Source organism: Schistocerca cancellata, chromosome 4, assembly GCF_023864275.1.
Source record: "Schistocerca cancellata isolate TAMUIC-IGC-003103 chromosome 4, iqSchCanc2.1, whole genome shotgun sequence".
Lineage (NCBI taxonomy): Eukaryota > Metazoa > Arthropoda > Insecta > Orthoptera > Acrididae > Schistocerca > Schistocerca cancellata.
The window spans coordinates 32,777,199-32,793,821 of NC_064629.1; the positions used below are offsets into that span (position 1 = coordinate 32,777,199).

Here is a 16,623-nt window from a genome sequence, read left to right on the forward strand (position 1 = left end):
TTGTGGCAGCTGTCTGAGCAGCTGGAAGCTCCGTATGGCAAGTTGGAATGATTGTGCCACATTGCAGAGTGACCTTCACCATGGCAATGATCTTTGTCCCACAGGTTGGCTTTAATGTTCTAAGGTGCATGGTGAGCATAGAACTGTAATGTTGTTTTACACATCTTGTGGCAGAATAGTCACTGATCACATTTTTTCTCTGTTTATAGTAATGTTTGCAGGATATCCACAATGGGAATATTCTGGCATGTTATCCTCCATTCTCCAAATGTCCTTATTTCTGTATAGCTTTTGGACTGGCAAGCAATCAGGTTGTATCTGTGTAACTGAGAATGTTGGATGTTGTCTGATCATTGTGGCATAAGTTCAGTATTTTCTGTTCCAGTGTGCAGTGTTGGTTTCTCTTGTATAAATCAGTGCTAATGGTTGATGAACCACTGCTTCATTTAATGGTGGTAGTAGTGATATGAACTCATGATGGTCTTCCATGACTGAAATTTGTACAACACACTGAAGTCTGTTGACTTTCTTTTGCTGTACTCGTTTGCTGGTGAATTGCCTTGATGTGCTGGCACAGCTTGATGAAATCCTCTGTTGTAGTGACACCCTTCAAAAGAAGCCCTCTGTGTACATCCTGTGCCACACCCTTAATTAAGTGTGAAACTTTGATGACTTTTGTTGTATTTGAGTTCAATACGTGACACAGCATCAAAACAATCTGTAAATACAACTGTTTTATCTCCCTCTGTCACTGGGCCCTGTTCTTTGGCTATGCTTAGTTGCTGCTGGCTGTCTCCAAATGTATTCTTAATTTCAACCTGAAATTTGTCCCAGCTCTTGCACTTGTCCTTATTGTTCTCAAACCAATACTGAGCTGCAACATCCAAGTAAAAGTAAACATTGGCAAGACACGTAATGTCATCTAACCTGTTTTATTTATTTAGCAACACAGCTGTATCCCTTTAGCCAGCTGATCCTGACCAGCTTCTCTCAAAAACACTACTGACTGCTTGATGTGCATCTGACTCAATGAAGCACTTGTGTCAATTGGCATCTTGATGATTCGCACTGCAGAAAAAAATGAAATATTTGTATTCATGTTCCTGCCCATGAACGGAATAGCTCTTACTGAGCTATATTAGAGCCGTGGCAATGTTGATGTCAAAGTTGCCCCAGCATCTCCACGAGCTATGTCACATAGAATCCAGAATCAAATACCAGTTATGAGAGAAGAATTGTCATCAAGAAATAACATATCACACAGAAATCATGTTTATTAATCCCACATTAAAATACAGACAGAACTGAACTACCTACCTCAACAGAGAGTTTTCTGTTTACATGTACTTAGTACATTTTGGTAAAGTGCAGTAATCCACATTGAAGTCACAGAACCTTTCAGAAATGACAAATCTTAAATGATAAATAACAGAAGATAGTGGGTTGCACCGTGGTTCAGAATCCAACTTAAACTGGAAGTCCACCTTTAACTGACTAAGTAAATCGATTCAAAGGTCAGACGAAGACAGTGGCATACAAACTCCAACAGGACCATGCCTAGTAAATCACTGCACTGTTAAAAACAATCTTTGGATTGATTACTGCTTTACTTTACTTAGTGGGAATCTATTTGATGAGGCACACATAACTAGCAAGTGGCAACAACCACTAACTACAGTCGTAACAAAAAATAAAAACACCTACAGCCGTCCTTATGATTTTATTTTATTTTGTCACTTCCAGTTTCGACACTTCATTGCATCATCTTCAGGCTGTTTTGATGTGGTACAGGTTGATACAATCCCCATCCATAGCTCATCAGTTGCCAGCATTACTGGATTTGCAGATAATATGAAACTTACGTGTCAGCACTCCAACCATCAACTGTCAACAGTAAGTTTCAGATATCTGCGAATCCAGTAATGCTGGCAACTGATGGGTTATGCATGGGGATTGTATGAACCTGCACTGCATCAAAACAGCCTGAAGATGAAGCAATGAAGCATTGAAACTGGTAGTGACAAAATAAAATAAAATCATAAGGATGGATGTATGTGTTTTTATTTTTTGTTACGACAGTAAACGGCCGTCGTCCCAGAGACGTCCTGCTAAAAGGATGGACAGACAAAAGACTAACTACAGTGGATGACATACATCATGTGGTGGTGGTGTATATACTGGACAGTCTGCAGACTAACATCTCCATGTATTGCCCATGGCTCTGGAGAACTTTGCACAAAAGACTGGTTTTAAGTTTTCAACAGATAAAATGATTTGTTTTAATAATATTGGCCACAATTTTAATGAGCTGAGATTGTGTTCTAATGGCACTATACTGAATTTTATACAGTCAGTCACATTACTTAGTCTTACATTTGCTCATGGGCTCATGATTAATGCAGTTGCAGAACTTTAAAGAAAATTGCTTAAATTGACAGTCATTCTAAAATGTTTCAGTGGAAAGGTATGGGGTGCAAACACATCCTGTCTACAACAGTTCTATAAAATGTTACCGAGCGAGGTGGCGCAGTGGTTAGCACACTGGACTCGCATTCGGGAGGACAACGGTTCAATCCCGCGTCCGGCCATCCTGATTTAGGTTTTCCGTGATTTCCCTAGATCACTTCAGGCAAATGCTGGGATGGTTCCTTCGAAAGGGCACGGCCGATTTCCTTCCCCATTCTTCCCTAATCCGAGCTTGTGCCCCGTCTCTAATGACCTCGATGTCGACGGGACGTTAAACACTAATCTCCTCCTCCTCCTCTATAAAATGTTAATTCAGTCCACTGAGACTATGGGTGCGCCACTTATGATTTAACACTAACAACAGATTATTTGTAAACTGCCCATGAATCATAAAGCTTCTAAGGAATCAGGAAAAACAGCTTGTAGTAAAGAATAACACTAAATATGGAATTCAACTCACAGTGTTGGAGAAAAGAGTCATCTTGGCTTACAAAGAGACCCCGACCAATTTGTACATTACTTGTATACAGCACCTTGAATATGGCAAATTTGATCTGTTGGCGTTCATTCACAGTATGTATCATCACTAGAATAATTCTCCATTTGTCTCTGCCACCCTTATATACTTTGTTACCACATCATGTGCCTACTATGTCAACAAGTAGCATTCTGTATCATACCATAAGAGACAAACAGCAGCATGGCCATAATGAACCAAAGTTTAATCTTCTTCCACATACAAGCAAAAACTGTTTGAGAACATAGACACAAATGTGGAAACAGTGCAGGTACTGACAAAAGCAGTTGCTGACATTAAGTATGAACACTATCTGAGGGCGAGTGCCTGCTATACTGCACTTATAAAGAAGCAGCAGATGCTGTGCTGTGTGCACAAGTCATGTGGCCCACCACAGATGGTTTCTGGTGGCTGGCCCACACAGATGTTGGCAGAATATTCTAAGTTAGTGTACCAGCTGCTGGTGCTGCACCACATTTCCAAGTATTATGTACAGGGTTAAAGGGGCTCTCTCCCCTTGAGGAAAAGGTACTTTGCTGATGTGGGCATCCGGGCATCTGTTGAAACATTCACAGCCTTTGCATCAGATGTTGCAGTCAATGATGGTGGTGACGAAGGACATTCTGGGCCACAACCAGTGAGTAGTGGTGGAAATTGTGTGGCCACAGACACGCTCGGCGGCTGCTCCACCACAAAATATCATAAGAGAGGACCGGTGACAAGGACATTGGTAGCATCTCAATGTCTGGTTCTGCAACATGATGGAACTGCACCAATGGTGATGTTGCTTGCCATTAGGTTGGGGGTGCCAGGGATGTTGGTGTTGAAGAGCCCTAAAGTGCTGGCCCAGCTGGCGGCGCAATCAGCAGCAGCAGTGAAGCACTGTCGGAAGGCCCTGCAGCAGGTGTGGGGAGGCTTGGTGCTGGAGGAGAGGCACAAGGCAGGAGGTGGTAACATCCACAAGGACAGTAAGTCTGCACCCACAACAGGGATGCCCCATGAGACTGGGAAAAGCATTGAGGGGAGAGGCAGAGGCAGCACCGATAGCAGCAGACCTGCAGCTCTCACTGTGGCACAAAGATGCAGCTGGTTGTGGTGGTGCACCACCAGCCCATCAGTAGTGCACACTATACAGAGGCAACAGCCTCAGCAGCTGTGGACTGTGGCCGGAATCCATTAGGGCAGCAGCTGAACCCCCGAGCCCAGATTGTTGAGCCAGGAGCTAACCACAATGAGAGCCGTGCCAATTGGCATTGATGGCGTTGAGTGAGCAGATGCAGGATGGTATGTGGCAGCTACCATGGAGCATCTCAGCTGGATGTCACACCTTTGTAAACCTGTAGGAACTCAAGAAGCTTGTCATGGCATCATCTGTGGAGGAGTCTGCGATGTGCTTCTTCATTTAAACATTGAACGTGTGAACAAGGTGTTCAGCTTCAGCATTAGATTGGTAGTGAAAAGAAGCAGCAGTCATGTGGTGAATGCCTTGACAGGCACAAAAATTGTGGAAGGTCTGAGACACAAGTTGTGGACCATTACTTGTCACAAGCATATAAGGCAATTGTTCAATATAAAATTTTTTGGAAAGGGCTTGAATCACAGCCTGCAGCTGACATTGAAGGATGGTGGTTAAGATACAGATATTTAGAAAAACGTTGACAAGTGACAACTGAGAAGAATTTAGGAAGGATCCTGTCATATCAATGTAGATATGTTACCCCAGATTCTGCGGTGCGGACCACAGAGGGAGCATTACCTGTGGCGCCACCTGTTGGGTAGCACACTGAGAGCAGGCCATGACAAGCAACCATGCAAAATGAGGTGAACAACTTGACATAAAACCAGATCAGCAGTGACAGCAGCTGTGATTCAGGAGCCCACAATTGGAAACCCTTCCACTTTATGTAGCATCTCAATGTCTAAGTGAAAACAAAGGAGCTCATCCTGATTAAAAGAAAGATCTGGCCCATTGGAAGCTGGGACAGTGCATTGGTGTTGGCACAGTGTGCGGTTGGCCAAAAATGTATTTCATAGTTATACTGAGACAGAAATGAGGCCCAGTGTTGGAGGCAGTGTGCTGCTTTATCAGGTAATTGGGCAGGAAGATTAAACAGTGAAACCAAGGGCTTGTGGCCAGCAGTGAGGTGGAACTTGGCCCACACAAGAACACATGAAACTTTTGAGGACATAGATGATAACAAGTGCTTCCTTTTCAACTTGAGAGTAGCGCTGCTGAGTGGAGTTGAGCATGTTTGATGTGTATGCTATCAGAGTTCAGAACCATCCTACTATTGATGTGCAAGAACAGCCCTAAGTCCATATTGAGAGGTGTCTGTAGCCAAAACCACGTGGTTGCCAGGGTGGAAAATAGCCAAACATCTCATTGAGGGAATAGGCCAACATGGCCACACACAGAATAAATTTGCTATAGTAAGCAATTTTATCTAAAACTGCTAGGAGTCCTTTGACATTTGTATGATGCAACAGAGCTGTGACCACAGTAATATGATGATGTAAAGACTTAACACCATCTGAGAAACCTCTAACCCCAAATACACAATGAGTGGCTGAAAAAAGTGTAAATGGCTAAGTTGGATTTCAACCATGCAGAATGTGAGGTGGTGCACAAGGTGCATAAGTTAGGTAAATGCTCTTCCATGGATGCACCCATCACAATGATGTCATCAAGAAAGCGATGCACCCCAGAACAGACGTTATCAGCTGTTCCAGAAAAAAAAAATGGTGAAAAATTGCTGGGTTGCTAGCCACACTGAACCACAGACACTGATATTTGTGCAGCCCAAAGGGCACGTTAATCACAAGGAGCCATTTAGAATCCTCATAGAATGGAACTTTAAACAGGCTATGGATAAATTAGTTTGGGAAAACAGTCATGGATGTGGTAGACCACTCAGTCCGTGTAATATGCCATATGACCCCCATCGAGTCAGGCTGTCCAATTTCAATTTCGGTAATAGGCTGTATGTCGTCCAGCAAGCCAGCCTGTCCAATTCTGATTTCACTAGACTATGCAAAGCCACTGGAATAGGGCACACGTGGAAAAAGCACAGCCACACTGGAGGTATCAGAGTAATGGGGGCTGCAGAATTAGTGGCACTACCTAATCCATCTGAGAAAAAGAGTCAAGAACTCAGAACACAGAGTATGTAACTATGACAAAGGGATCTAGTTGTAAATGATGTATCTGAAATAAAAAAGCTAAGAGCACTGAAAGCATTCAGAAAGAATAAATTTGTGGTACCAGCATCATTCACTACCAAAGGAGTCCAGGAATTAACCATAGATTTGTACATTGTGGGAGCTGTAAAGTGCCACAAAATTGGAATATGCTGCTTGTTGTAACCCTCATAATGTTGAGTAATTGGAGACAATGCCAGAGATCCCAAATACACATAAGTTTGTGAGTTCAGTAAACTCATGGCTGCACCTGTATTCACTTGTAGTCTGAGCACTTTGTCCATCACTCACACTTCGATCAAAAGTTTGTTGTGAATCGTAAGCACTGGAGACACACGATCAACATCCATGTCTATGTCCACAGGAGAGGGCTGGGAATGACACACTGATGGTGTATGTCCTTTTTACTATGGTTGTTGCAAGTCACCCAGTTCTCAGAGCATCCGGTCCTGTTATATTGCATGAAACAGTATGGACAAGACGAGAGCACCGAGTGCTGCCACTGCTGTGGTTCTTGTTGTTTTTGTTTGGCATATCACTGTTCAGTGCAGCATGAAGACTGCATTTGTATGGTTGCCACATTATCCTCCCCCCAAGATGTGACCGACACCTGACAACCAGGAACAGGAGCCACTGTGGCAATGTGACACTAAGTCTCAATCTGATCACCAGCAGCAAGAGACATCTTGAAAGATTGAGCAATATTTAACACTTCAGCCAAAGATGGATTCTCACATTATACTATGTGTTGACATGCCTCCTAGTCAAGAGCCAACTGATTGATGGTGTGAGAGATCATAGAATCAGCACAGGAATCATGATGAGCATTGGTAACAAACTGACATTTCTGACGGATCATGGAATTCAGCTGCCCAAGCTAAGTAGGACTAGTCAGGCTATTTATGACAATGATGGAACTGTACACCAGATGCAATGACATGCAGGTATTTATGGTGGTAGTTGAACAACAAATTACACATTGCATGGAACAAAAGTAATGCAGGTTTCTGGAGTTGGGTTAACTGGCACAACAAGTGGTAGATCCAAGTAGAAATCCAAGAAAGGAATGCCTTACACATGTTTGCATCAGTGACACCAAAGTGAGGAAGTGTTTCTGAAGCTGCTTCTCATAAGCCTTCCAGTCTTCAGTTGCATCGTCATAAGGGGGAAAGGATGGCGGATACTCTGATGGCAGGGAACTCACATAGTCAATGTGGCTGACAAGTCCATGAAAGCAACCACAATAGCTTGCTGCTGCTTGAGGAGAGATTGAAGCATTGCCTCCATAGACAGAAGAACTGAAGGAACAACCAGATAGACTGAACATGTGGAAGAGAATGCCACACTCATTGCCATTTGTATCCTACTGTAAGACACAAACAACAGCATGACCACAATGAACCAAAGTTTTTTCTTCTCTGCATACAAGTGAACACCATTTGAGAAAAATGACATAAACATAGAAAAATCCAGTTACTGATACAAGCAATTGCTGGCAATTAGTATGAGCACATTATGAAGGGGAGTGATTGCTGCACTGCACTTATGAAGAGGAGGGCTCCAGTAGACAGTGCAGCAAATACCATGCCATGTGCACAACTCATGTGGCCCACTGCAGGTGGCCTCTGATGACCGATCTGCGCATATGATGTTGGTGAAACACTCTAAGTGTAGCGTGCTGGCGGCCTCGTGCCACAGCACATATCCAAGTATTACATACGGGGTTATACACTCCTGGAAATGGAAAAAAGAACACATTGACACCGGTGTGTCAGACCCACCATACTTGCTCCGGACACTGCGAGAGGGCTGTACAAGCAATGATCACACGCACGGTACAGCGGACACACCAGGAACCGCGGTGTTGGCCGTCGAATGGCGCTAGCTGCGCAGCATTTGTGCACCGCCGCCGTCAGTGTCAGCCAGTTTGCTGTGGCATACGGAGCTCCATCGCAGTCTTTAACACTGGTAGCATGCCGCGACAGCGTGGACGTGAACCGTATGTGCAGTTGACGGACTTTGAGCGAGGGCGTATAGTGGGCATGCGGGAGGCCGGGTGGACGTACCGCCGAATTGCTCAACACGTGGGGCGTGAGGTCTCCACAGTACATCGATGTTGTCGCCAGTGGTCGGCGGAAGGTGCACGTGCCCGTCGACCTGGGACTGGACCGCAGCGACGCATGGATGCACGCCAAGACCGTAGGATCCTACGCAGTGCCGTAGGGGACCGCACCGCCACTTCCCAGCAAATTAGGGACACTGTTGCTCCTGGGGTATTGGCGAGGACCATTCGCAACCGTCTCCATGAAGCTGGGCTACGGTCCCGCACACCGTTAGGCCGTCTTCCGCTCACGCCCCAACATCGTGCAGCCCGCCTCCAGTGGTGTCGCGACAGGCGTGAATGGAGGGACGAATGGAGACGTGTCGTCTTCAGCGATGAGAGTCACTTCTGCCTTGGTGCCAATGATGGTCGTATGCGTGTTTGGCGCCGTGCAGGTGAGCGCCACAATCAGGACTGCATACGACCGAGGCACACAGGGCCAACACCCGGCATCATGGTGTGGGGAGCGATCTCCTACACTGGCCGTACACCACTGGTGATCGTCGAGGGGACACTGAATAGTGCACGGTACATCCAAACCGTCATCGAACCCATCATTCTACCATTCCTAGACCGGCAAGGGAACTTGCTGTTCCAACAGGACAATGCACGTCCGCATGTATCCCGTGCCATCCAACGTGCTCTAGAAGGTGTAAGTCAACTACCCTGGCCAGCAAGATCTCCGGATCTGTCCCCCATTGACCATGTTTGGGACTGGATGAAGCGTCGTCTCACGCGGTCTGCACGTCCAGCACGAACGCTGGTCCAACTGAGGCGCCAGGTGGAAATGGCATGGCAAGCCGTTCCACAGGACTACATCCAGCATCTCTACGATCGTCTCCATGGGAGAATAGCAGCCTGCATTGCTGCGAAAGGTGGATATACACTGTACTAGTGCCGACATTGTGCATGCTCTGTTGCCTGTGTCTATGTGCCTGTGGTTCTGTCATTGTGATCATGTGATGTATCTGACCCCAGGAATGTGTCAATAAAGTTTCCCCTTCCTGGGACAATGAATTCACGGTGTTCTTATTTCAATTTCCAGGAGTGTAGAACATTCAGAGTTGTGATGGGCAGTGGTCATAATTTTTGGCTCGTCGTGCTGACTGTTCATACATTTAGGCTATCACAATTTGTCCCTCTAACTGTTACATTATTGGTAGTGCAATGGGGATGAGAGTTTACCCATTGTTGTAGTGGTGAGCCAGTAAGGCATACTGACTCTTATCAGAGCATTTCAGATCACCATGTGTCATTGTTGAATGTGACCTCACAACTGATACGGTAAATTAAAAAGAAAATTAATTATTATTCAAAGAATATCATACTTTGTAATAATAATAATAATAATAGTAATAATAATAGAAATCACTTCAAGTATGAACAAGTATATTGAAAATGTTTGCATTTGTCATTATTATAGTAAATTACTTCAAATATGAGACATAAAAGTGAGCTCAGAAAAAGAACATATGGCAAACCAAATCATGTAAGTTTAGATAATTACAAATATGCTGAAGTCAGAAGAGTGGGAAGGAAACTTGCTCATATGTAACATAGAGAAGAGAGAGAACCACATTTTTCATTATGCACAGAAATTTAATACAGGGAAGAGCAAAAAATTAATCAATGAATGATATTAAGTAAAGGAAAATAATTAAAAATGACATGTGAAAATTACTATCTGAACAAAACCCAAGAGAGTTTTTACATTTGTAGGGTAAGTAGGTAAGAGGAACTATATCAAGCTTCTACCAATAATAACTTGAAGTGCTGATAAAAGATATTGTGGCAGTGTAATGCTGGAGAAGGTAGGGCAGGAATGGAGGGACTTTACTAAGGCCAGTGACATTTTTAATCAAAGTTATGTTGAGAGAGGTATAAACTATTATGTAAGAACTCTCCAAAAGTAAAAATCATAATTACCATCCTCAGTGTGACAGAATGCTACTCCTTGCTACCAATAAATTAACTGAAAGTGATGAAAATAAATCTCTCTTTAAAACCAAGAAACTTTGATAGTGCAGATAATGTATCTACCATGATAACAGGCAGCTATTCAGATTAGCTGGTGCAGTGATTAACTCTTCTGATAAATTCAATTGTGGACGATGGAGTATTTCTTAAATTCCTTCAAGAAACATTGGGCTTTGTCTGTATTTTAATGTGAAGGCAAGAAAAATTCTGAAAGGGAAACAAGTCACATTCCATATTCACAGATTTCTGGAAAGTGTTTGACATGGTGCCTCCACTACTGACTGTTAACAAACACCCAAGCATATGAAATAGGTTCTCAGATATGTGAGAGACTCAATGACTACTTCAATAACAGAACCCAGTATGTTGCCTGGGATGGCAAGTGTTCATCAGAGACAAAGGTATCACCAGGTGCTCCCCAGGAATGAGTGATAGGAATGCTGTTGCTGTGTATATACATAAACAATTTGATGGATAGGGTGAGCAGTAATCTGTGGTATTTTGAAAATGATGCTGAAGTGCATGGGAGAGAGCTGTTGAATGACTGCAGGAGGATATAAGCTGACTTAGACAGAATTTATATTCGATGTGATGAATGGCAACTTGCTATAAACATAGAAAAATATAGGCTAATGCAGATGAGTGAGAAAAATAATCATGTAACATTCAAATACAATATCAGTAGTTTGCTGCTTACACAGTCACACTGATTAAATATCTAGGTGTAACATTGCAAAGCAATATGAAATGAAATGGGCACATAAGATTGACTGTGGGAAAGGCAAATGATTGACCTCAGTTTCCTTAGAGAATTCTAGGAAAGTGTAACTCATCGATACAGAAGAACATTTGTGTGACCCATTATTTGGTATTGCTCAAGTGTTTGGCACCCACACCAGATTGCATTAAAGGAAGACATTGAAGCAATTCTGAGGTGTACTGCTAGATTTGTTACCAGTAGGCTCAATCAACATGAGGGTATTACAAGAATGCTTTGTGAACTCAAATGGATCCCTGGAGGGAAGACAATGTTATTTCCATGAAACATTGCTAAGAAAGTTTAGAGAACTAGCATTTGTGATTGACTGCACAACAGTTCTATTGCCACCAACATACCTCTCACGGAAGGACCATGCAGAAAAGTTGAGAAAAATTGGGGCTAGTAGAAAGTATGTGGACAGTTGTTTTTCCTTCACTCCATTTGTGAGTCTAACATTAAAAGAAATGACTAGAAATGGTGTAAGGTATCTGTTATAGCAAAGACAAACATGATTTATGGAACATAGTATTTTATAGAGCAATACATAAGATAAAGATTGTGTGTACCACTGAATACAATGACTGGACATCAGTAACACAGCAAAAAGAATAGACTGAACACTTGTTTACAATCACTTAAATTATGCTGCTTCTTTGGTGGCTCACCAGAGCGCACCAGGTGGCCGACCCAGGTGGCCTCTATAAGCAGGCCTGTGAAGTGTATGGACATGTGCACTCTGAAATTGCATGCATCACGAGTGAAGGTACTTCAGTACTCTCCACCATGACTGACGACTTGCAGAGTACGTAGATGTAGACAAGATCACTGAAACTTTGGAAGAATGCTATCAGATGCATTAAAAACTTAGAGAGCTAAATGTACAGACTGTACCTTCCCAGTATGTCTACAAAATAATTATGTACTTAAAGAATAACCACACTTTTTGAATAAAGTCAAAGACATATATACGGCAATGGCCTTGCCGCAGTGGATACACCGGTTCCCGTCAGATCACCGAAGTTAAGCGCTGTCGAGTGTGGCCGGCACTTGGATGGGTGACCGTCCGGGCGGCCATGTGCTGTTGCCATTTTTCAGGGTGCACTCAGCCTCACGATGCCAACTGAGGAGCTACTTGACCGAATAGTAGCGGCTCCGGTCAAAGAAAACCATCAAAACGACCGGGAGAGCGGTGTGCTGACCACATTCCCCTCCTATCCGCATCCTCATCTGAGGATGACACAGCGGTCGGATGGTCCTGATGGGCCACTTGTGGCCTGAAGATGGAGTGCAAAGACATATTTAGTTATGATACACAAAATAGACTTCTTGAAAATCTTGAAATGAAACAGCTTAAATTAACTGAAAAGGGTCCCATAAATGTACACGATTGGTCTGAAGAACATTCTGGACATAATCGAGAGGTCAGTTTGTGCACAAAATCCTGCACTGGAAACACTTACACAATTATGGGTGGTTGTAGAGGCAGCATGGCTCAATATTTCTGCAAGGGATTTCCAATGACTTGAAACTTCCTGGCAGATTGAAACTGTGTGGCACACCAAGACTCAAACTCAGGACCTTTGCCTTTTGTGGGCAAGTGCTCTACCATCTGACATATCCAAGCATGACTGATGATCCATCCTCACAGCTTTACTTCTGCCAGTAACTCGTCTCTTTCACAGGAGAGATTCTGTGAAGCTCGGAAGGTACTAGATGAGGTACTGGCAGAAGTAAAGCTGTGAGGATGGGTCGTGAGTCATGCTTGGGTAGCTCAGATGGTAGAGCACTTGCCTGCGAAAGGCAAAGGTCCCGAGTTTGAGTCTCGGTCTGCCACACAGCTTTAATCTACCAGGAAGTTTCATATCAGTGCACAACCAGCTGCAGAGTGAAAATTTCATTCTGGTTCCAATGACTTGTTGAGTCCATGAAGGTGTCAAGTTGCCACACTGCACCAGGCAAAAGGAAGTTCAACATGATATTAGGAGGTACGTTCAAATGTGTGTGAAATCTTATGGGACTTAACTGCTAAGGTCATCAGTCCCTAAGCTTACACACTACTTAACCTAAATTATCCTAAGGACAAACACACACACCCATGCCTGAGGGAGGACTCGAACCTTCGCTGGGACCAGCCGCACAGTCCATGACTGCAGCACCGTAGACCGCTCGGCTAATCCCGCGCAGCTATTAGGAGGTATCCCGTGGCTTTTATCACCTCAGGGTATTGGCACAACTGCAGTTTGATGATTAACGACTAATGTCTCTCATTTGTATTATTTAAAATCATACGTGACACTTACCAGGAATTTTAACAGATTTTGTTCATAGGTGACACCAGCGATACCTGTCATCGGTGCCAATTAGCCAGGCAAAAATAAGCAAAGGTTAGTGTAGGTCTTACACTACAATAAAAATACAATTTCAATGATGAAGCTGTGCCTATTTATTTATTAATAATTTGTCAATCATGGTTCTATTTTTGAGATACAAATAACCAAATCATTTTATAATTTAAGCCTATTTCTCTTATTAGTTTTTCTGTTCATTATTGAAGATAACACTAATGCACAGAAAGAGAAAGTGGCAAATAGCACTAGTAATTTCAGAGCTTCTCTTGCCAGCTGTGGATATTCTTCTTTTCTCTCCCACCCAGAAGACTTCAGACTTTTGCAAATTAAGTTCCATTTTAAGCATGCCATCAGCAACAAAATCTATAAGTGTTTCTTTCACCTTCATGCTCAGATCATCCTGTTGTACTGAAATATCCAAAAAAAGGTTGGAGTGTCCATCCTTCTAGACAGTAACTAAATAGTTTCTCTTCCAAATTACCGTATTTACTCGAATCTAAGCCGCACTCAAATCTAAGCCGCACCTTAAAAATGAGACTCGAAATAAAGGAAAAAAAAATTTCCCGAATCTAAGCCGCACCTGAAATTTGAGACTCGAAATTCAAGGGGAGAGAAAAATTATTGGCCGCATCTCCAAATCGAAACAAAGTTGGCCCATTGTAATATGAGACACAATTTGGGTCGAATGAATGACGATACAGCTACAGTAGTTTGGTTCGAGTCGTAAGCTTTGCAGTTAAGCTTTACCAGGTAGCCATTGTTATGCGTCAGGCATTCCGTCCGTATTTATACTGGCACCCTTCCTTTTCCACGTGCTTCGTCTGATTTGAATTGATTGCGCAGTTTTCTTTGTTATAGGTGTTTACGTCACTCTAAGCTGAAAATGCATTACTGTACTGCGTCATGTATTGTTTGTCGCATTCTGATAGTGCGTGTTTACGGCCTGTCTCCGCTTGCGGCATGGCTTGCTTTTGTGCGCGCTTCCGCCGCTTAAAAAAAATATATATATATATATATATATATATATATATATATATATATATATATATATATAAGAGAGAGAGAGAGAGAGAGAGAGAGAGAGAGAGAGGAATCGTCTCATTAGCGAAACAATGGCAAGAAACTGCTTTTTGTTGTTACTTACACTGCTGCTTTCTTTGATAATGATCAACAAGAACCAAATAATAGATAGAAGGTATTCTGAACGAGAGTTTAGCGAAAATTTTTCTCCGTTTGCAGGTGCCTCTTTAGTACATTTCATTCTACACAGAAATTAGAGTCATCTTAGATTTAAAAATCTTGTCAATTGCCGTGCTTCATTTCTGACTGTATCACTATTAGGCATAAGAATAATACGAATATAAACATGACATGATACGTATATTCATCCTTGTTTGCTGTTCTAGTTTCGTAGTTTATTAGGCAGACAGGATTTAAATGAAATAGCAGCAAACATGAAACAATACATGGCAAAATGTTTATATGCGTATTATTCTTATGGTGACGAGAATACTGCATGTGATTTACAATTTATAAAAGTTCCTCTTAGCAACCATCTCTTCTCACAGATAGGAAACAATTCAGGACCTTAGAGTTGGCCATATTGACAAACATACCAAACATTCTTGCCAGTCGGATTTTCGTAGTACACTGAAATGCTGCTACATTCGAAGATGAACAATACGGAATTTATATTTACTTCGTCGGATAATGTATGAAAATGTAGTGGCTGAAACTCGGGAGCGGAGAAAATAGCTCGTCTACCACCTTTTTTTTTTTTTAATTTATTTACTGACGCAGAGGTTTTGGCGCCAGTATTTATCTTTGTGCCAACAAAGCATGCCCGTGTAGCGCTACATATATTCGACGGCAGAAGTAAGTTGTGGCGGCACCCACCAACTTTTTTCAGAATTTCCGCTTGCTTTACACTCGATTCTAAGCCGCAGGCGGTTTTTTGGATTACAAAAACCAGAAAAAAAGTGCGGCTTAGATTCGAGTAAATACGGTATGCAAGCTCTGTGTCATGCAAGGGATATGAGAACCTACTACCATCCCCTGCTCCATTGCAATTTCTTCAACAATCTTTCAAAGTAAGGGCAAGACTCATCTTTTGTAAAGATGTTAATCAAAAATGGTGTTTTGCAAGGTATCCTTTTAATTTTATCCTTGACTGTTATAATATTTACTTTTCTCCCTTGGAAGCTCTTATTTTAACTATTTAGGTGGCTAAAAAGATCTGTGAGAAATGCTAGTTTTAGTAGCCAAACAGAGTCACAAAAAATTTGCATATCCAGATTTAGAACATCAGCAATTTAGCTTTTAGTTCCTGAACTCATGTCACTACCTTTCCTTTGGAAAGGTTTCTGTGTGAGAAAGCAGATTTTGATGGACCTAATCCATTTCTTGAAAATGATTCAAAACAGTAGAGTTTGCAACGCTTTACCTTTAAAAAAAGTTCACAACTTTGATCACCTCTCTAAGAACACCATTTAAATCAGAAGGCAAAACTGTGGCTACCAAAGCTTGTTGATGAATAAAGCAGTGTGGCCATGAAACATTTCGCATTATTAATTTTAATTTTGCAAGAAGCCCACTTATACTGTCAGTCAGAGCTTTAACACCATCACTACAAATGGCAGTACCTTTAGGCCAACCAGTCATGTACTTCTGTATGCTTTCAAAAAAACATGTTGCACAAACACTGGCCAGTAGTGTTTGGTGAAAGTGCCTTGCAAAGTGAAATGTCTGCCATGGTACTTTAACCTGCTTCTAAGTGCACATGTACCATAAATTGTGCACAGTCTGAAACATTAATAGATTCATCAAACTGTAAAACAAAATGTGAGCTCTTCTTTAATTTTTTGACTAATTGTTCTTGAATGTCACTGACCACATCGTTTATTGAGTGTTCAGTGATATTATCAGAAGTGTTATTCTTTTTTGCTTGTTTGCCTCCTGCTTACTTAATATAATTCCAACCATATCCAGGCTGCTGGCAAACCAAGATTCTTGACATCTGTATGCAGCTTCCCTGCTTTATTGACATGGTATGCGACTCATAGCTAGGTAACTACGCTTTCTCATTGACACTGGATGCCCAAAATCAGATAAAAAATATTATTAAATCAGAAAAACAAATAAATAATCAATAACAGAATGTTATTTTAATCAACAAATGGCAGTACTATTTTATTACCTGAACCATAGTAATTTGGTGCTGGTTAAGTGTTTTCAGTTACATTTTGAAGAAATCCAG

The 16,623-nt window shown here is 42.2% G+C and overlaps 1 pseudogene; it reads left to right on the forward strand.

Annotated features, from left to right (window-relative positions):
- The first annotated feature begins 11,988 nt into the window (after positions 1-11,988).
- Positions 11,989-12,106, forward strand: LOC126185509 (5S ribosomal RNA; annotated as a pseudogene).
- The last annotated feature ends 4,517 nt before the right edge of the window (positions 12,107-16,623 follow it).